Below are 23,862 nucleotides of genomic sequence, written 5' to 3' on the forward strand. Positions count from 1 at the left end.
GCCACAGCAGCAAAGTCCCTGACCACCACGCCAGAATGAAAGCACAGTTCCTAAACATATCTGCCTAGAAAATCACAATGTAACTACAGAAGAGTCAAGTTTTAAATAGGAAAAATATTGAAACTCTTTGGTTATTTTTTGCGCAATGCTAATGGTCTTATCAGATTCAATGAATTGTGCTAAGCTATGCTAAAAGTGGTAGCGCCAGACCCGGAGATCAACTGAATGGATTCCAAAACGTTAAAAAAGGGAGCTGGAAAATGAGCCTATTTTTAAAAAAGTGCAATGTCCCTTTAAGTGTCTAAAATTGCAGAATGTAGCATCTATTTACATATATATATATATATATATAGTCCAAGGTTATGTGAAAAGAGTGGAGGCGGGGACTAATTCGCATATTCATATCTATGGGCCGAGATGGGCGTTTGAGTAGAAGAGGAGACTAATTTGCATATTCAAATATCCGCATACTAAATCAGGCAAGGGTGTAGAGTTACATTCAAGTTTTAAAGCATGAAGAAATTACTCTGACAGGTAAAAGTTGTATATATGCTATTATGATGCATAAAGAACAAGAACAAAGATAGATAAAGATAAAGAACAAAAATCTGGTGAAACAGAATTTTAATAGAGGCGGCACCTCTATTAAATCAAAGGGGTTAATGTGTTAATTTTACACTCCGTGTATGTTTTGATAATCGTTCTGAATCTGATCTCTAACAAAATTCCTTCACAAAAATGCAATTATTTAAGCTTTTTGCTCAAAAGTTTGTATTTTTAAATAAAAATACCCATATTTATGAGTTTATACACAGAGAAATAAAGATAAGATGAAAGTTTTTTTATCCCGTTTTGTTTGTTTGTTTATTGTTTGGTTGAGAGCAAAGGGTCTGGTCTGTTCTTTCATTTGATATATGAAGAGTTTCGTTGCAAAACGAGATAACTCCGTTTTTTTTTTTTTACAGAAATCTCGTTTTTTTGGTTTTGCATTCCAATTAATATCAATTCCACTGCAGTTGGTTTGTTTTTCATTTAAACCTTCATAACTTGAAAAATACAGCTAAGTAGCACCATAAAACAAAATAATAACATGATAACATCATAATAAACATGTTTTGACAAAAATGTTAAAAACGGATTTATCTCGTTTTGCAACAAAACTCTATATATTTTTAAAGTTTCCTGGAAGGCATTTCGTGAAACTTTTGTGAAAATCACAAAAAAGGCGGGCGAGTCAATTACTCGAAAATAAAGCACTTCAATGGTGGCAATGCGGCTCAACCCGAAGCATTGCTTTGGTGGTTATTTTAAGACATTTGACCGGTCAGGTATGCGTTTATCTAAAAATAATGCATCTTCATAGAAGAAAAGCTAGAAAAGCAGTCGCTGGGACGGTACCCTTTAAAAAGGTCCTTATGTACCATTTAGATACAGATATGTATTTGGTCCCAAAATGTACTTTTATGCACTATTGAAGTATAAACTCAAACGTATGTGCTGTACTGTACTGTACATGTATATCCCCAATAGAAGACACTTTTTAAGCAATTCAGTTTTAAATAGGAGCCCGTAGCACATTTCCATCCCACACTCATGAAAATGCATTAAGCAGTGAATTATTTCAGATTGGTAATAAACCAATCCAACGCTCTCATTTAGTTCTTTTCATGTGCGGTGCCTTTGAAACTAAACTTGCATGTGAAGACAGCCACTTGGTTGTGACTTTGGTAAATAAATAAAACATTCACAGCGAGGTAAAAGTGCAGATTATAGATTCTTCCTCACGATTTGTGATATCAGACACAACTGAGCCATTAATAGCCACTCGCGCTTGATTTTGTCAGATAACATAAGTACTACAAGATAAGATCTACAAGAATTTGATTATGGAAAATAATGATAAGCAGTATGCAAGGCTCAGCAGTACAGAGGAAACAAAGGTAGTGGGACAAAATTTGGCCACGTTATATATTAGTGTTGCCATGACGACCAGCTAGAAAAACCCACACTATTGTTGTGAGAGTATTCGGCCTACATACTAATGTTATTTTTGCTGTAAGGGGAATCGTACCTAGTTAAATCTCCAGTACAATTTAATCACTACAGTACATAGTTACAGCAAATCACACCCAGATCTGCTTCAATTAAACCTAGATGTGTGCTGTGAACGAAACACCTGCATCTCTTATTTTAGCAAGTTTACGCAACACACGCGTACATCTCACCTCATTTAACTCCTGCACATAAAGAAGTGCATTACGAAGTTTAAAAAAGCATGAGCTCTTTTGTCCCCGTTTTGTTTCTTCCTCCTAAAAAAAGATCAAGTTGGTGAGCGAGGCAGAGCGGTGGGTGCTTTCGCGAGCATCTGACTTATCTGACACAGGCAGAGTTGGCCTGGAGGCTGCTATAGAAGCACATCCATAAATTTTGAATCGAGACCCCGAAGGTAATATTTGGGCTACACAAATCATAATTGTTGATTAAAATCCTTGATAATTAATTACAATGAATAAAATTTACATTGAAATAATTATTTTGTGCGCCCTGAATAGGCAGCTAAGCCTTCGTTCAAAAAGGTACACGGAGTTGTGGCCCTGAATCATTTATTGCGGTTTTATACAATCGGTAAATCAAAGGCTTACACGGTCAACTTCACATTGGCCCTCTTAGCAGAATGTAAAAGACAACTGCTGTTCGAAATTGGAATAAATGATACCAATAAAGCGAGCAACCGTTCGACTGCGGAGTTGAGCGTGAGCTCACTTTACAGAGTTTCTGCGCTCTGACGGATGATACCATTTTAATAAACAAAGCTATCTACACAGCGCAATGAATCTCTTACACCGTTTCTATGCCTTGTTAATTATTACAAGAGTGTTCTACTTTAATTTAGTCGGTCGCTTGCTGTATATTAGGTTTATTTTTATGCACCGCAGCTTACAGAAAAACTATGAATTCATCTGTGAATTACTTTTATGCAGTTCATGAAAGCAAACTCACTCAATAGGACTGGAAGATGTTTAGGTTTTCTTGTAGCTCAAGGTCATGGGTTTGAATCCCAGGAAATGCATATGTTGATATCATATTTAGATTTGGCTGACACTTTAATTCAAAGTGACTTTAAGCTATGCATTTTATCAGTATGTGTGACCCCTAAACCGATGACCTTTGCACTACTATTGCAATGTTCTACCAACTGAGCTACATGAAATATAGTTGCCTTTAATAAGAAATGTCTGCCAAATGTAATATAACCTCAATAACCTATTCAAGCCTCACTGTGAGTTATGTATACAAAGTATAACTAGCGCTCAAACAACCATGAAGAAATGCAATATTAAAAGCTAACAAAGAGCATCTGGCATGCGTAGGCCGCACAAGGCAACGTGAGATTTAGGGGACCTTTATAATAAAGGAGGAGCATTAGAATTAAAGTTGGAAAGTATGGGGCTCTTGAGGATGCAAGGGGCACAATCATAAGTGGATCATTTCATTTGGGACGGCCAGTGGCGCCGGTGTTGAAAGGAGTGTTTACCACTCCGCAGCCCCTTCGTGGAGGTATTAAGCAGCCCCACTTTAAAAAATAGGCCATCTGCCTCCACGCTAGAAAAAAAGAGTCTGTGCATGATCTAAAAATTCACATCTGAGCTTTTTCTGCTGTTCAAAGGAAAATAATTATCGAATGCATCCTGCATGAAAGCCATTAGGTGTTCCAGAGAGGCTCGGGGTCAGTGCTTTGTTCTTTAGAAGATGTCGTGCCTTTGAGCTGGGTACTTAACCACTGTAAGCTTCAGGCACGGTACCATATTGATGAATTGTCGCATTTGACTGTTTTGAAAATAAAAACAGCAGCCCAGTCAACAGAACATTAATGGGCAGGTTTGCAAGGCAACATAATGTATCATGTAATAAACTTAAACATATTCAATTGAATTTAAAGCAATAGTTCGCCCAAAAATTAAAATGGCCTCATATTTTAGGCACAATTTTAAGGAACATGTAAAAGATGTTTGTATAATTAAATGGCATTAATTAGGGGTGCACCGAAATTTCGGTCACCGAAAATTTCGGCTGAAAATAGCATTATCGGTTTCGGGCCGAAATAAAAAATCCAGCCGAAAATGTAAACCGAAAATGAATGTCAACCGCGCCCCTCCCATCTGTGCGGTAGCGCTTGGGTTTCACTCACGGTGATCAGTCCAGTCGTCACCCACTTCTCCCCTTCGTGCTCAAGCAGGTTTCACTCAGGGTCGAGCCGTTTGCACGCGTCTGCAAAGATTAAGCATGTCTTGATGTGTAAACTTTAGAAAGAGTCGCGCTAATGTGTCTCATACTGTAATCCATTAACGTACATTTGGCGAATAAAGCAATGAAACACAACGTAACGTTTTTATGTGGAGCGACTGTTGCGCTGTTTGAGATTCACCCTCCTTCTCTGTTTGAGCGCGCGCGTTTAAGTGCCCTTGGTAGTGCACATACTAGAGAGACGCGTTTAAAAAAAAACAAGCAAACCTAAAATCTCTCTGTTATTGATAGGGCACATATAAACAAAATTCTTTCCACAGTATTCTTTTTCTAATAAAGAAATGTGTTTATGTCTTAAATGTATGTATAGATTACAGTCAGATTAACATACTTAAGTCTGTGTCATTAATGTTAATCAAACAACCCATGACAAAGAGACAAATAGCTCTAAAAATAATAATATTAATTTATTGTGTTATGATTCATTTAATTTGATTTCTGTAATGCTAATTTCAGACCTTATTAATGTACAACTTTGTTCTTTTTTATAAATGTTTGCAATTTCTTTATTGTTTATTAGATTTTTCCCACCCGCTTTTTGCTGATCGGAAAAATAATCTGATCTGTGCCTCAAAAACTGTAATGTGATCCGAACTGTGAGTTTTTTTTTATTCGTCACACACCCCTAGTTAGTACACAGTGAAAGCCATAAATGCAATTGTACTAATAATTGGCATAATAATTTCTTTCGGTGTTTCGGTTTCGGTTTTTCGGCCTTGGTTTGCTTTTTTCGGTTTTCGGTTTCGGCAAAGAATTTTCATTTCGGTGCATCACTAGCATTAATAGTCACTTGAATGATTTTTGGAATGCAGATGTATGTGTACTAGGGCTGGGCGCCCAAAAAATTTATCACAAATCAGTATCAGTCGATATCGATAATTATCATGATAAATGACAAATCTTTATTCCTGTCAAATTTAAAGGCAGATTTTTGCTCCTGAATGAAAACCAGACATTTCATTATGATTTTAAACTACTTTTTATTCAGAACATGACAAATACTTTCCAAACGAGTGATTAATTGAGGTAGAATACAGATTAGAATTTTACTAGCAAAATCAATATCATGACGTCCTCTTAATGCCTTTGCTGCTAGTGCCTGCATCAAAAATGCTGCATTCCTTCTTCTGTGCACAGCATTTACCAGCTGCACTAACTTGCCCCATCATAACTACATGCAGTCCTGTCTTCATTTTCCAAACGTTCCTTGTTTTGTTTACTGTTGGTTACCAAGTTACCAATACCACTGTCATTCGCTCAAACAATTTTATGGAAACGCACCTAATTTGCATTTCTTTGTTTTTCTTTTTTTGCACATTTTGTAAAGATTCGCTTCACGTTTGGATGGAAACCCAGCTACTGTAGCTAATTTTTGTTTTTCCACTCCTCCAAGTCTAACTGACAATGCGATTGCTGTTTCTCAAAACCAAGACCCCATATTAAATCTTTATAAAGCTTGGAAGAGCATGGACAATTTCTAAAATAACTAAAATGTGTTCATCTGAAAGATGATGGACATACAGTATCAGAGCCGATCCTGGCCTTCTGGGGGCCCTAGGCAACTTTGTGAGCGGGCCCTGTCATCGCGTTCATAAAAAAAAACATTCACTGTCTCTGCTTAAATGTAGCTATAAACAAAATGTTAGCTAAAACACGTATTATCTTATAGCAGTACATTTTTGCTACATGTACATTAGTGTGACACTCATCAGAATACTTCCTAATTATAACATTGGCACATGTTTTCTGAAAAGCCCTTAATCTGTTACATAAGTACTTAGAAAACAAGGTCTACTGCCAAATATATTATTTTTTAAGAGATTATCAGGGAAACAAATTTTAAATTATGAATACAATAAAACCAAATTAGCTGTCAGATAAACTATAACAAATAACTCAGATTTTCCACTTTGTTTAAAAACTAACTCCACAGATAAACACAACAAAATACAAAAATCATTCTCTAAATATGCAAACATTAGACCTAATGTGCATTCTTTTAAAATGCTAACAGGAGTCATACAACATCTTGCATGAAAAAATGTTTTTTTACACGTATTAAAGAGTTTGATTATTGTGTACATTTCTAACAAAACACACTGGACTAAAACTGAAACTAAGGATTTGGACTGCAGTGTTTGTTATAAATCCATTGCATGGTTAGTCAACACTAAATAGGAATTTTGTGTTCTTAATCTTTTTACTTCACCTTCATGGCATTTGTGTTTCTTGCTCCGGGCAGATAGCTTTAATATCCGAATGAAGACGCATGTTGGTAGGCGCGTCAACCGCATGCGGAGCTGCATAGATGGACTCACAACTGTAATTAAAGTATTGTGAGAGACTTGTTATAATTTCGAATGACTCCTGCAGCACAATGATGTCACTCGCCAGCTGTCTGTGCAGCGCTGCATTAGGTTAAGAACAAGGGGGCCCCCTAGTGGTGTGGGGCCCTACGCAGCTTGCGTAGCCTGCGTATAGGATGGATTGGCTCTGTACAGTATGTATCTCGGATGGCTTGAGGGTCATGGGGTAATTTTCATTTTTGGACGAACTATCCCTTTAATTTTATTTAGTGCTTTTCTCAATTTTGCGGTGTATTTGTACAGGCAGTGTAAAGGACAACAGAAGCTTATAATATAATATAGACCATATGTATGGTATTATTGCAAAATGCAAACTACAATTATTTTTAAATTTAACTCTTTACTTATCATTGATGAGTTATCTCGTCAATTAATAGAAAACATTTCCCTGCCAATAACGCTTTCCTGACGAGATTTTACGGTAATCTGTAATTCCGCTATTATCCACAAAATTACCCAATTTATAACTGATGCAAAAATTTTAGTGCTGGGTAAAGATTAATCGCGATTAATCGCATACAAAATAAAAGTTTTTGGCATAATATACGAGTATGTGCTGTGTGTAATTATTATGTATAAATAAATACACACACATTCATGTATGTATTTAAGAAACATTTACATGTTTATATATATTTATTTATATTTTTATATATTCTATATTAAATATAAATTTAAAAAATGTATATATAAGTAAAACAATGCTGAAATGAATATATGAATGTGTGTGTGGTTAAATATACATAATAATTAGACACAGTACACGCACATATATTATGACAAAAATCACTTTTATTTTTTATGCAATTAATCGCGATTAATCTTTGCCCAGCACTAAAAAAATTATTTAATTTTAAACTCTGTGTATGTTTTGATCTTTCTGAATCTATGAACAAAATTCCTTTACAAAAATGCAATTATTTCAGCTTTTTGCTCAAAATTTGGTATCATACCACATTCAAGAGCATAATCCCATATTCAAGAGGTTAAAAAAAGAAAAAATTAAGATAGGATGAATCGTTTTTTTCTTGTTTTCTTTGTTTGAAAGCAGAGGGTCTGTTCTTTCATTTTAAATATATTTGTATGTTTATATATTTATAGAAGAAAATTTTCCTGGAAGGCATTTTGTGAAACTTTTGTGAAAATCACTGGCAACTTTAAAAAAAAAGGCTGGCGGGGAATGAGTTAAAGGGTACACGTACATCTGCATTCAAAAATCATTCAAATGACTATTAATGGCATTTAATTAGGCAAGATGTTATGCAAACATTTTTAAATGTGCCTTGATGCCTTCAGTTTTGACATGGCAAACAGAAAACAACTTTAAGAAGAATATAAAAAATATATATTTTTGACAACTATGCTAATTACATTATGGTCTTTTGCTGTTGTAATTAACCCCAGGTTAAATCGGCCTAATTCTGTTTAGTAATAAAGTAGTAAACTGATTGTCTTAGACACGTTCAATCAAACACAAAGCAAAGAAGTTCACGTTCTACCTGCAGAAGTTAATAATAGTATAGAAAACAGCTAATTAAATTAAAATTGAACATTGCATCCGGGGGCCGAAGAATTGCAGGTGCCATCCGAATTACACATCAGCTTGGCACAGTACTTCGAATAGTCCACAATGAGACCCGTGAGACCTACCAGACACCAAGCCACAGTCACAAGGAATAGTCATTACCGGCAAAACCGCACTTGGTTATCTCACCGCTCTGACAGGGAGCAGGCTATACTCACAGGGATCAGTTAAGTGCAGGATCCCAACAGGCCCTGGTGGCAGACGGGACTCCGCAGACATTGAAATGATGCATGAAGGATTATATGGCCGCCAAACAACACTTCCAGTGATGGGTTAGACATATCAGCCTCCCACTCTGAGCAGGGACAATGTTTTTCACCCTCACTACTGCCATTGAGAGCAGCTGGCCTGATGTGAAGCCACCTAACGGCTCCTTATTGGTTTTGCTCTCTTGTACTGCATTTTCTCAAGACAAGTGGAATGTACAAGATAAACCCTGAATGACAATTAATGCATCATGTGATTGTCTAGGACTGTCTGCTTACAGCTAACAAACAGAAATGAAACTTCTCACATCATCTACTCATCATGCTTGTGGAACACAAAAGGAAAACTTTTAAAGAAAGTACATGATGGTATGCTAAAAATGCAGTGGTTTAGATTTATAGTTTGGTGAAATAAGACAAACTTAATTGTTGGGTTACGTTAACCTAATCATATTTGACCCAACTATGGATAGAAATAACCCAACATTTTTTGAAAATATGCAAAAGTGGGGACATACAGTACACAAAGGCACCACCATAAAAGCATAAAAAGGCGAGATGCACTAATGTTGCAACCCAGTCTCACCCCATGGCGTCAATATTTGACGACACTTGACCATGCGTCAATATGTTGACGCGGAGGGTATACCTTTCGCGTCATTTTTTGACGAACTGGGGACTTCAATACTATTAAGTCCGTTGCATTCTCTTTCCTATTTTCTTACCATTTTCGCGTCGGTTTAGGGTTAGATTTACATAATGACATCCCTACCCAAACCTAACCCTAACCCCAACGCCAGGTGACAACTGCTTAATTTCGCGTACCTAATAGTATTGAAGTCCCCAGTTCGTCAAAAAATGCCGCGAAAGGTATACCCTCTGCGTCAACATATTGACGCATGGTCAAGTGTCGTCAAATATTGACGCCATGGGGTGAGACTGTGTTGAATGTATCGGCTGCCTATAACAAACATTTATATATGAAAAAGTATGAAAATTTTGCATCATTGTTGTACTGTGGTGACCAAAATCACTACGGTTATCAATATTATCATGAACAATTTCTAGAAATGTAATAAAAATTACTAGATTTTACATGTAAGTGCACTTTTGTTCGCATAAACATCAAATAAAGAACATCAATCATGGCACATTTGGGGTCGTGAGATACAGTGATGTGAAAAAGTGTTGGCCCCCTACAGATTCTTAAGTTATTGCATATTTGTCATACTTTAATGTTTCAGATCATCAAACAAATTTAAATATTAGTCAAAGATAACAAGTAAACAAAACATGCAGTTTTTAAATTAAACTTTTTATTATTAAGGGAAAACAAAAACAAAACTACATGGCCCCCATTTGAAAAAAAGTGTTTGCCCATCTGGTTAAAACACAACTTAACAGTGGTTTACACCCAGGACTGATTACTGCCACACTTGTTCGCAATCAAGAAATCACTTAAATAGGACATGCCTGATAAAGTGAAGTAGACCAAAAGATCATCAAAAGCTAGCCAGCATGCCGTGATGCCAAAATGCCCTTCCTTTTTCATATTTTTGTCAAACATCATAAATATTATTACTGCAAATATTCTTAAAAAAAAAACGTGATATCATGTAAAAGCTGTATCGCCCACCCCTAGTGTGTGTCCCATTGCATCTGGTGTAAAAGTAACACCACATTTCAGAAAAAAACATCATACCAACAAAAATATAAAATATATAGTGGTGTTAGTGTGATGGTCTTTGGCTGATTTGCTGCTTCAGGACCTGGAAGACTTGCTGTGATAAATGAAACCATGAATTCTGATGTCTACCAAAAAATCCTAAGAAGAATGTCCGGCCATCTATTTGTAACCTCAAACAGAAGCAAACTTGGGTTCTGCAGCAGGATAATGATCCAAAACACACCAGTAAGTCCACATCTGAATGGCTGAAGAAAAACACAATGAACACTTTGGAGTGGCCTAGTCAAAGTCCTGACCACAATCCTATTGAGATGCTGTGGCATGAACTTAAAAAGGCGGTTCATGCTCGAAAACCCACCAATGTCGAGTGGACCAAAATCCCTTCACAGGGCTGTAACAGACTCATTGCAAGTTATCGCAAACACTTGATTGCAGTTGTTGCTACAAAGGGTGGCCCAACCAGTTATTAGGTTTAGGGGGCAAACATTTTTTCACACATATGTTTTCCCTTCATAACAAAAACCTTCATTTAAAAACTGCATGTTGTGTTCACGTGTGTTATACTTGACTAATATTTAAATTTGTTTGGTGATCTGAAACATTAAAGTTTGACAAATATGCAGAACATAAGCATTCTGGAGGGGGGCCAACACTTTTTCACGCCACTGTAAATGTTTATCTAGTTCAGATAAAAAAATTAAATTTTCATATAAACACAGGAAAATCAGCAAGTCATCTGTCTGAGTAATTTTGTGAGAAATCGGGTGAACTTTATGACCCAGAAGTAAGCTGCACAACACCTGCGCTCACAACAGAGTAGGAAGGAGATTTAAACTCGTAAGATCACATCATTTAATGGGAAAATATATAGAAAAGATGAATCTCTCTAAAGAAAACATTTGGCGGTACTGTACAACAAAAATTCTCTAAATGTGTTTTTTTTTTTCAAATTTAATTTTAGTAAATGAAGCACTGCCATCACAATCACATGGGAGCAGACGTGAATGAATGTGTTTGTCTTAGTTTAGTGCAATTTAAAAATTTTAACTGAAACAACGAGTAAATATTGATTGAATTTTCATTTTTGGATGAGCTGTCCCTTTAAAATCACTTGACAAGCTGTCCATCACGAATGTTTCTTGACATTAAGGTATAAGTATCTGAGTCAGAGCTGGAAAGGTCAATTCTCCTCCACAGTAAAGGTTCTACAGTACTGTGTCATTTCCTCAACCTTTCTGAAGCTGTCCCCTATAAAGATGAAGTATGCGTGACGATAAAAGGAAAGAAAGGGGAAATCTAGAGAGCGCCCTGGTAGTGGGGGAGATGAGATGCCCTTGATACGCAAATAGACCTTTTTAAAAATAATAATAAACTAGCTAAAGATATCTATCATGTAGTGAGCCGTTGTCAAAGAATACGATGGGTTCTGATTCGTTTATTATCGCCATCATCTATTAGAAACTGTTTTCAATTATTATGTACACTGCAGGTTTTATGAGGAATATGGACTTTAAAGACCCCATTAAATCATTTCGATAATTTTCTATTAAAACAAACAGATATGATAAGACATATACAATTATTTTTAAGTTATTTTGTAAATTTAACTCTTTCCCCACCAGCGTTGAAAAAAAAAGTTGCCAGTCAGCACCAGCATTTTTCATGATTTTCACAAAAGTTTAAAGGCAGGTTGCATGATTTTTGAGAAACGCTTTGGAAAAGGTAGTCGGGCCGAGTTCCAAAACACATAATAATCGTAATAATGATATTACGCAGCAGCCGAAAATAGTACCCTTTCAATAGCAGGGGACTATTTTTGGGCAGTGTGTAATATCACCTGCTACAGCCATGATACAGCAGCAAAGTCCTTGATTATTACACCAGAATGAGAGTATAGTCCTAGCCATATCTGCCTAGAAAATTTCAATTTTTAATTTTCTGTCTGTCTTAGGACATGATGTAACTACAGAAGAATCAAGTTTTAAATAGGAAAAATATCCAAACTCTTTGGTTATTTTTAGCGCAATGCAAATGGTCTAATAAGATTCAATGGATTATGCTAAGCTATGCTAAAAGTGGTAGCGCCAGACCCGGAGATCAGCTGAATGGATTCCAAACGGTAAAAATCAAATGTTTAACTCTAGGGGAGCTGGAAAATGAGCATATTTTGGAGTGTCCCTTTAACATATGCTCCAGCCCATGCCGTCTAGCTAACGTCATCATAAAATGATCGGCACAATCATTTTCAAAATATAAATAAAGTTAAGGGCACATAAAAAAACTCATACAGATAAATTATTTATAATAAACACTAATATTACATTAAAAAGTAAAAATTGTGTTTTTTTATTTCATAGGGACTTTAATTTAAATAATATAATAAAACTAAAGATATCAGAAAATACCTTTCAGTGATGAGTTCTGAATTATTTAAAGAGGATAAAATAGCTCAAATGTTTTATGAATATCATAGGTCCACAATGTACAAATACCCCATAAAACTTTAATTTTGATTCAGTAATTTCAATAATAAAAATTAATTATTTGCTCAACCTTGTGTCATTCCAAGCCTTCAAGCTGTCTGTGAACAAATTGTTCTTTTTTTAAGGACCAATTGATGTGATTCACAAATTGGACTGAATGATTTTTTCACAATTTGGACTGTAGATGTGTCAAAATATGGACTCATTATTTATTCACAATAAGAGGGTAAGGAAAAATTGCATAATTTTCCTTTTTTGACTAAAAAAAGCTTATTTTATAACAGAATTAATATTTTATTCATAAAATTGAATAGTATGCAAAACCCTTTACCTATGCAATGTTACTGCAGTACTAAGTGTAGTTCTGACATTTAAGATCGTGCTAATTTCAGCCCGTTTGTCATTCTAGCATCACTGCACTATAATCATAATCAGGCGGTTATTCTTCTTTTACTCTATGCTGTGCCTCCAAACGTGAAACATGCTCCTGCCCACCATGTGCCGTGTTCTCGAGAGCCGAAGGCCCCGTGTGTGCCCACTGGGCCAAATGCCTGCTCAAGCCATGACATGATCCTAATCGACACAAGCACACGGGAGGGCTCCAGCCAAAGGGCCGAGAGCCAGTCACGGAACACAATGACCGCCTCTCCTGTTCCAACATCTCCGAACTCCTTACGAAACAATGCGTGGCCAGACAAAACCAAGCGCTCGATATCAATCCACAGCTGTGCTTTTGTTTCTCTCCCCTTACGTACGAGAAACACAGACACCTACGCCGTCGGCCTTCGCCGCCCTTTGCGACAGAGAGAGCTTGTTTATCACACCGAAGCATATTGCCGACGTCCTCGCAAGGCAAGGGGAGAAAGAGAGAGAGAGAGGGAAGGAGGCGAACGGAGAGATGGATAGAGGCTGTGAGAAAGGGAGAGGTATAAAGCGAGAGAGAAACAGCGCATAATGAAAGGGACAGAGGCTAATTAAGGGAGGCCGGATTAATTAGGCTTTCAGTTTGCCACAATTCTACCACTGCCAGCACCAACCTCCATTCGCTCATAAACACACTGCATTGTTGTTCGACACATTTCGCAACTTTGGTCTTTGTGATGTTAGCATAATAGCCGTGCATTTCAGCTGTTTTAGAGCATCGCAGGTATGTCACTGTATCTCATTTGGTAATGCATTGTACTATCGTGTATCTGCAACGACATAATGTCATTACATTATCTTCATTTGGGACACTTTAAAGGAACATTCCACCTTTTTTGGGACTTTAGCTTATTTACCGTATCCCCCAGAGTTAGATAAGTCCATACATACCTTTTTCATCTCCGTGCGTGCCATAACTGTCTGACGCACCCACCGCTAGCCTAGCTTAGCACAAAGACTGGAAGTAAATGGCTACAGCTAGCATACTGCTCCCAAAAAGTGACAAAATAATGCCAACATTTTCTTATTTATATGTTTTATGATTTGTACAGTCACACAGTGTACAGATACTGTAGCAAGGTCATATGAGACACGGCCATCTTTTAACCGTATACATACTGGGAACTATATTCTCAGAGAGGGAAGGCCTAATATATGTCATTAGTTATATTAATCAAGCGGCATATCGTAAATTCATTTGAAAGTTAATTTGAAGTGATGCTGTAAACCACCTGCGTGATTTTGAGAACCACTACTTTAGATTTTACAATAACATTGTAAATTAAACATTAACAAAAAAACATGATGTTTGCTCAAGTCTAGTGCATTCTCAGTGCGCTGAAGGCGCATGAGAGTAAAAAGGTCAAACGTGGATGAGCCATCAAATTACCCCGGTTCCTTGCTTTCTTTTTCGGCCAAGGACACTTCTTCTCTGCTCAGACTGTCATTTGGGCAAGCCTCTCAAACAACAACATCTATGTTTCATATAGCCCAGGCTCAATCCAATTAAGCATCAAATCTCTTCAACTCTGTTTTCCATAACAGTGAGATACAACAAGCCATCCGGGATGTAAAACAACAATCCCAAATAACTCACCACCCCTCCAAAAAAAAACCCTCTTGTGCCGTAATTGCACGAACACGCTTGAGGGGCCACTTTTGTCACGAGAGCTCTCGTTGGTTCTGTTCCTCCCCCCGTGTTCAACAGAGCAAATGTTGAGGACTCTTCACTATGCAGGATCCTTGGCCAAAAACGACAGGGACTGATGGGCATAAATATTTATCAGGGTGCCAAAGCTTTGCCAACCTGAAGATGGGAGGACGAAATCAAAGCGGTGGGGAAAAGTGCAGTTAGCCGGCAATAGATGATTGCCATCAAGGGCTGCTGTCAGAAATTCATTTTGATGGGGGAGGCTGAAATGCCCTTGTGCCAGGCTTCAGGCCTAAATTTATGGTAATCCCAATAAATTATAATTCGTTCCACAGACGTTAAAAACCACGATTGGTGCTAAATTAAATTGGCTGTGGGTATCAGGTCAGGGCGAGATGGTGAAATCAGAGAAGATTTTTGTCCTTTTGCGCAGGACTTGTTCTGTTTGTTCCTCTACTTGGAGGACCTCTAACATTACACTTTCTGCAGGGTTCCCACACCTTAGTTAACTTAAAATTCAAGGACCTTTCAAGGATGTTCTAGGTCCAGTACCCTCAAATTCAAGGACTAAATGTGGGGACACATTTCAAGTGAGAGCAAGGTTACATTGTGTTACCTTTTAAGATAAATTGTTACAGTTTCCTTTCGAGGAAACACGCACTGCGTCCAGGGGTAAGAGCGTCTGAATGTGTATATCAAATTCAACCAATGGTGAGGCTTAACGACAAAGACAGGGTGAAGCGGGAGTCAGGAAGTATATTGCTATCTGAAATATTGCCAAAGACGACGTTACAGGGACGCAGGAAGTATGGCAAGGGAGACGCAGCGTCTCGTTCCCTTCTCAGGGAACAACAGTTACATACGTAACCCGAGACGTTTTCATGTGTCAAACACAACTGTGCAAAAATGATTTTGTATGAATCAACATTCGCATACAGAAGATATAAGCATTTAAAGCGAACCGTTTATATTATCCTACATTACACAGGGAATTATATGGATTTTTTCTTCAGGAAACTTCTTGCATAAAATAGATTCAAGCACTTTCAATGACCTATATCTATGTATGTATATTTTCAAAAACTTCCCAGGGCCTTGAATTTTCCCCCCAGATCCACAAACTTTCAAGGATTTCAAGGACCTGTGGGAACTCTGTTTCTGGATGTCTCCTTAACCAGACAACTCATCAGCTTGTTTGTAGAGCTCCAAGACCTAAAATAGGTGTCAGCTAAGAGAGACATCCAAAATGCGTACTTTTGGGGATCCTCCAGAAACAGGGTTGGAAACCACTAGGAAACACCGTTTTTTATTTTATTCATCTTTTAGGGCATGGCACTTGTTCAAACTTCAGCATCATTGTACATTGAAGCATGTGGCATTTCTGGATTCTTAAAGTGAATGTTATTGTTTAAAGTTTAAATACGTTCACATCACAGTTTAATGAGCTGAATCAACTCTATGCAAGGAATGTGCAGGCTGAAATTCCCAAAATGTGCAAACACACTGAATATTGCTATGTGCATGCCAAATTGACTTGACACATCACCAATTGAGTTTCAGGCGGTCTGGTAACCAACGGAGAGCAGTGTGTAAGAAATTGCATTTGGTGTTACAGAAATTACACGTTTCCTCTTTAACTGTTTATTTAGATAATGAGCATGCATTTCTAACAAGTTTTTATAGGTAAAAAACAGTTTATTTTGAGGAGGATTACTGAGTACCTAATTTTGTGTGTTTGTTATTCCATGTCCGAATTTACTCTCTACTCTAGTTTTTAAATCACGAACCCATTTTGAACCGCTAACCAGATTTGTAGCACAAACGTTAATCTCCGACAGGCATCTTTGTCTGTTGGGAGGATTAGGCCATTTTCATTATTCGGAGGGGTCAACGGTACTGTTCAACACCATTTGTTAACTAAAATTTGTTGAGTCTAATGATGATTAATGCCCTTGTTGTAGGCCTTCCGCTGTTGTACTAAAGCAAAGTTCGTTTTTTTTTACAAAAGCAATTAGAGCAATTTAAAATCCACAAAACGCATCACGGCCTGACAGGTTAAGCTTTTAATGCAAATGTGACGGCTACATAATGTACAATACGCCAAAATGTGATGCCGCTGGCCTAATTGCTCACAACTAAAAAGAATTAATATTGTATAAGGTGCCTCAAAAACATGCCTGATGATTTCAGCGCCTCTGATGGGTCTGGCTGTGTGATGGCCTTATAACTTTTCATTTATTGCGAGCAGGAGATTTATGAGCTCACAGTGGTAAATGCAAAGGTTCATTCTTACTATGCCTTATAATATTTCATGTCTCCATCAAATAGGCCTTATTATATTGGATGCAATATTAAACGTACTAAAAATAAATAAATAAATTAAAGTCACATTAGGTTTGTTTATCACAGCTTCACAATTAAGTGATAGAAGAAATTAATTAAATTCCACTACTTTGGTTTGAGCAATTGTTTGACCTGTCCTTGAATGCTATATGTGGGCGCTTCTAAATAGCGTGCATTCTTAAATAACTTATTACACGGCTCATTGGAATGCTTGATTCTGATTGGCCAGTAATGACATTTGCACGTTTGTTATTCTGAGATAACAACCCCTCAAAGCTAATAACACACGGCAACCCGGATGCTGCAAATCATGTACATTTTAATATTACACAAAAATTAAATATATATTTTTGAATAACACATATGACATTATATTTACAAATGATTAAACCAAATAGTGTGTTCCTGACATTTGAAAGTCTTGTCTTATCTTAAACCCGAAAGTAAACAAAATGTTTTAATTAAAAAATTTTCTTGAGAATACAAAACTACTGGTGGATTAAAAACACAATGTGCCTCAAAATGGGACCTTTCTGTTTCACAAAAAGGTCTAGCTCCCCTAGAGTTAAACATTTTAATTTTACAGTTTTGGAATCCATTCAGCTGATCTCCGGGTCTGGCGGTACCACTATTAGCATAGCTTAGCATAATCCATTGAATCTGATTAGACCATTAGCATCGCGCCCCAAAAAAACCAAAGCGTTTCGATATTTTTGACTCTTCTGTAGTTACATCGTTTACTAAGACCGACAGAAAATTAAAAGTTGTGATTTTCTAGGCCAATATGGTTAGGAACTATACTTTTATTCTGGCGTAATAAGCAAGGAATTTTCTGCTGTAACATGGGGGCAGCAGGCGCAATGATATTTTGCAGTGCCCGAAAATAGTCCCCTGCTATTGAAAGTTACCAAGGGGACTCTAGGAGAGTTGGAAAATGAGCAAAAAGTGGAGTGTCCCTTTAGATTAAAAAATGTAAGCAAGAAATGGTTATTTAAAAAACTTTTGATTAAATGGTCCTTTGTGGAACCAAAAAAGCCATATCTGTGAAAAACCTTTTAATGCATTTACATGTATGCATTTGGCAGATGCTTTTCCCAAAGCGACTTACAATGCATTACATTTTTTTTTTCAGTATGTATGGGTTTTCCCTGGGATCAAACCCACAACTTTTGTGCTGCTAACACAATGCTGTGCCAATTGAGCTACATGAACACTGTCTACATTTAAATGCTGGTTAAAAATATTTTCAAGTAGATATTTTGTGTAAATTAATTCTGAAATTAGCACTTTTACCATCCTGTTAATTTTCTTGCCATTGTATAAACAAGCTATAATTAATTACCTTAACGCTTGCTGTTGTATAACAACACTTGAATTTGTTACAACTTAAAGTGCAAAAAGACACAGTGATGAGTATAAAAAGACCTGGAGACTGTATAATCCATTATATAAGTTTCTCATCTGTTCTCTTATAATGCAAAAAAATCCTAGTGGCCAAAACATCACTGAGAGCAGAAGTGCTGTTAAGTTTTAAAAAAAGCTCATCACCTAAATAACTGGATTCAAGGAGCAGCTCATCCTCAGTCGAGCCTTTATTGGCGTCGTCGATAAAGACCCTTTGCCGTTCCATATCGATTGAAGAAGACATTAGATCTTGGCAATATATTTTACGATGAAAGATGTCCAAATGGTATGTCAGTTTAACAGTGAACCGCTCTCAAGGTGAGGTCGCGGGACAATCTCTCTTAGCAGTCTCTTCCACACCTATATTCTGTTTGTGACTCGCAACAGAGGCGATGTAAGGCATCAGCAGAACACTGGTTTTTGAGACAGGAGCAATCTGAACTGTGTGTTCGAATCTAGTCTGTTGGCGTGATGTGAAAAGCCCGTAAATCAGGTGCGCGAGCGGAATACAAAATCACCGGAGAGAGAATAGAACTCATCAATCACGGGTGACGTGCGCTTTGCTGCACGGGAGTGAAGCCAAACCACATTAGTGTTGATGCAGCAATGCTGTGGTGTGGAGGACAGCGGGGGGAGAAGGAGGCAAACAATTCAGAATTATAGATTATTAATGGAAAATATTACTGAAGCAGGTCAACTAACAGTAGGCAATCCCTGATGGAAAATACAGCTTGTGCTGGTACTGTAGATGGTCATTGACTGGTTCAAGATGATCTACCATAAAGAAGGTAGAGTAACAACTAAGTACCAGGCGATCTGATTTTTTCGGAGCTAGTTGGTAGGGGTGCATGATAAATAATGTGATATACAATGTACAGTATGATAATGCTTACATTTTGTAAAATCAATTGAAATTATATTTAAAAACTTAAGTATATAATCAATATACAAGTTTTACATCCTTTCTTGGAAAAGAAAACATCACTCTTTCGGTCTCGACAGTCTTTGTGCTAACTGCTTCGACCTAAAACTTTCAGATATTGCTAAATACTGTTACATGCATATTGTGGTATGCCATTTTGAGCTATTTCCGATACTTTTTTTTTTACATCTAATTCGATTGAAGACTCGCTGGAACCATCTTAAAATCTCCTAAACCACTGAAATTAGAGATGAAACTATATATTGGCCAGTAATGGGTATCGGTCGATAAAAGTAATTATTTACACCAGTGTTTCCCAACCAGGGGGCCAGGACCCACAGGGGGGCCTCAGCAGATTTCCAAGGGGGCCTCAAAATGACTTAAAATAATACAATTTGGACAAAACAAGCATTACAATAAGCTAAAACAAGCAAAAATCAAGATGTTTATTATTTTTTGGCTCTTGTTAATTTTATCTGGAAAAAATGTGCGATGTGGGGAATAAGTGAGTGGGGGGGGGCTTCAAATATTGTTGTGGGCAATAAGGGGTCCTTGAAGTGAAAATAGTTGGGAACCACTGATTCGGCTATCGGTCAATACTATAAAAACAGCACATAGTCATGGCCGATATGTCAATAAAAAAACAAACAAACAAAAAAACAGGAAAATGCAATGAATTTGAGCTCTGTGTATAGTTAATGTGAAGAAATATCACTAATGTTCAACATTAATGGTCATTTCATCTAATTTCATCTTCAGAATTTAGTTAATGCAAGTTAATATAAACTATATTAACTACACTGAAAAAAAATATTCATTGAATTTAATCAATTTTTTTAAGGTAAGTGGTTGCAATCAATTTATTTAAGCTACATTTAAACAAAAGAGATTAGTAAAGTAAAATAAAATATAAAACTTTTGTTTAAATGTAGCTTAAATAAATTGATTGCAACCACTTACCTTAAAAAAATTGATTAAATTCAATGAATCATTTTTTTAAGTGTATATCAGCTTAATATAAACACCAAGCTATCGGTATTGACTTTGGTATTGGCAATTATTAGACCAAATAATTGGCTATTGGTGGAAATTTTTTATATCAGTGCATCTCTTAGGGGTGGGCAATATGGGAAAATTTTCATATCACGGTTTGGGCAAAATCACGATATTATCACAATTCTTTTTCTTGTTGTTTTTAAAGACTATTTTGCCATACTGAGCCTTAATACAGCCATACTAATGCCCCCATTTAAAATTGCTTTTATGTAGCGTGCCCCTTGTCACGTACTTGATGTAAGCACGAATCACGATACAACAATGTTTCCAAAAAGTAGACTATGGAGACATTTTAATCGTTCACGATCAAATCTGGTCATATCGCACACCCCTATCTCTAATTAATATCATATCTATACCATCTTCATCTGGATACATATCGCCAAGAGCTGTCATCACAAAGTAGCAAAAGGTGTTGGATATGGGATGTAGGGATTTACACGTAAGATGGGGAAAAAGTTGTGTTTCTTGACTTGGTCACAAAGGAAAACATGCCAGTCTCCCAGACTCTGATGTGCACCTCTGATCTCTTAAAAAACGTGGCACATCAGAGAGCGGACAGGGACCCGTGCGGCGAGGTCAGCATCCCTGTCAGATTGTCATTCTGTCTCTCTTTGTGCTCTCGCCTCCTTTATTGTCTTCACTTCCTGTGAGTTGATTTGACTTACCTGTTTACCTGTCTAGCGTCATGCCGGCCTGTCTACCTGCCTTTCTTGTTTTTCTCAAACCTGTCCTGTCTGCCACCAGCACATACGCCCCTATCACGGCTCTGCCAGAGGCACTGTCCTCCTCTAGTGACACCCTTCTGCACTACTGACAGCTTTCGCACCCCTGGAGAATAAAACATAGCGGATACCCTTTGGGAGAACCACGAATGCATGTAAATATAGCAAAGCGTACAAACCGCAGACAAGCCCGACTCCATACGGAGCGTCGATTGACCCCAGCTGTCAACATGCACATGTGTCAGCAGAGCCTTGACTGATACACTGAGGAATCTGTGTTTTGTAAATTGCCACTGCAGAGTCTGTTGTAGAATGAAAGAGGGGAATCTTAAAATGTGGGGAGGATGATTCAAGTAAAGGAAGAGATAAGAGGCTAGAAAACAGGAATAAAGCAAAACACAGACAAGGAAAAAAGGCTCTTGGAAATAGGGGTGTCATTAAAGACATTCTCATAGCCTCGGGAAGATCTTGAGGAACATACTATAGGAGAAAATCATCTTCGCTGCTTTTCACTCTAACTGAGCATGGATCAAACAATGCTTAAAGAACCAGTGAGTCAAAATTAGATGTATGCTAAGGAAGTTTTCCTCAGTAGCAGGATGTGTTTGAAGTTCCTCAAAGAGAAAACCATTCCATTTTAGTCTTGGGAGTAGTCCAGCATACACACTATTGTACTGAGGAGGAATAAGGATATCAAAGTTACTGAGACAAGTCAATACTGCAATAAAAAATGAACTCATATCAGTATCTGTACAACAGAATATTGACTCAATTTAGTAACCATGCACTGCCTGACCGATGGCGCCTTTCCAGCTCTTGCATGCGTATTTGTTGCTTGCTCCAGGACAAGCATTTATGATGATGTGACTTTGTGTGTGAATGAGAAAATTCACTTTTTTAGTAAAAATTTCATTTCTAGAGGTAATAATGTCAACACATTTCCTTAAAGAATCCAAATAGGCAGGAATGCAATGTGTATGTGCGTCAAAATTTCGTCTCTGGCCTAGGGTTGTGCCGATAGACCAGGGGTGGGGAACCCTGGTCCTGGAGGGCCACTGTCATGCAGAGTCCAGTTCCAACCCTAACCAAACACACCTGAAAAATCTAATTCAAGTCTCAAGGATTACTTGGAAATTAAATTCAGGTGTGTTTGGTTAGGGTTGGAACTAAAATCTGCAAGACAGTGGCCCTCCTAGACCCAGGGTTCCCCACTCCTGCGACAGACGATAGCATCGTGTATCGCCGATCGTCAGACATATCGCCAATAGCAGGTTTTCATGACGATAGTTGCCGATGGTTATTATTATTATCATAGTTTCACATTAATTATCCTCACACGAGAGGGTTTTGGGGCTTCACTTTGCACGAGAGAGCTTAAAGACATTTAAAGCTTAAAGCGGAGGCTCGCTTTGCGGACCAAAATGCGAGTATAAACAAACCTAACGCACAAATTCCTTCAGGCACGCACCTGGACTTTTGCGCACATCTTGGACTCTTGCTCGGACCTGAGTGCACGCGGCATGGACTCCTTCTAGCTTCTGAACTTGTAATGCACATGATTCTGACTCTTACTTGCACATGAGCTTGTAATACAGGCGTCTCTGACATTTCCTTGCACTGGAGAGGTTGTTAGGAGCGCAGGGGTTTAAAACCATCGAGTGTGTTGTTCCCGCTTTCTGGCACGCAGGAAATTTCAGAGCTTTAATGACACGCCTAGATTAATGGCATCAGTTTTAAGAAGCTTGTGGTCATGATAGTGTTGCCCTGGCTTGTTTTTTGTCCACCAACAAGTGACTTGTCATAAATTAGTAAAAAATGAACAAATAAATAAATAAGAACTACTGCCCCCCTACCCAATATTATCGTGTATCGTCGACCTCACATGCTGACGATAGGACGATCTCAAAATGGGGCATATCGCCCAACACTACTTTATCCATTAGACTTTGCAGTTTAAATGCAGCCTGCTTTTGTAAAAAGCAGTGTAATTGAGAGCATGCTAGTTTTTTGGTGTAAAGAATCATAAACATTCACCGGGATCGGTCTTAACTATCTAACCTACTCCTGACAAATCAACGGTGGACAAACATCTCTGAAATATTAGTTTCAGAATTTCCAAAGAATCACAATGATTTTGGTACAAAATAAAACAGAACAAGATCTGACAAAGTCTGACAAAGCACACATACACTCTCAGAAAAAAAGGTACAAGAAGGTACATAACCTTTTTAAAAAGTACACTTTTGTACCTATACGGTACATACTGATACCTCAAAGGTACAAATCTGTACCAGAATGCTACATATTAGGACCTTTTCAAAAGGTACTGTCCCAGGAACAACTTATGTACATTTTCTCTAAGAGTGTAAACCTATAACTTTCAATTGCCTTGCAGGTAAAGGAAGGCATTTAGGGCATATCAATGTAGAAACACATCAATCCATACCACAGCCCAAAACAAAGGCTTATCTAAATCCTAAAATTGCATGTACTCATGTCACCAGTAGTGCTCTGAAAAGGCTATCACACAGCAAAAGCAAAAAAAGAAGATAGAATTAGCAAGACTAATAATAAGTTAATTAGCACCTCGTGAAGAGGTTAAACTAACCACATGCTGTGCCAAAAACATCTCCAAAACAAATCACTGCCAAAACCATATCCCTCCCACACATACACTTCTATCCAACAGATACAATGCCCTAAAAA

At 37.5% G+C, this 23,862-nt stretch overlaps 1 protein-coding gene across 1 annotated transcript in view; it reads right to left on the minus strand.

The window, feature by feature from the left end:
• The window catches only part of LOC129447153 (leucine-rich repeat transmembrane neuronal protein 4), a 146,674-nt gene that overhangs the window by 114,193 nt on the left and 8,619 nt on the right, over window positions 1–23,862 (minus strand). The window lies entirely within an intron of this gene.

Source organism: Misgurnus anguillicaudatus, chromosome 12 (genome assembly GCF_027580225.2).
Source record: "Misgurnus anguillicaudatus chromosome 12, ASM2758022v2, whole genome shotgun sequence".
Taxonomy (NCBI): domain Eukaryota; kingdom Metazoa; phylum Chordata; class Actinopteri; order Cypriniformes; family Cobitidae; genus Misgurnus; species Misgurnus anguillicaudatus.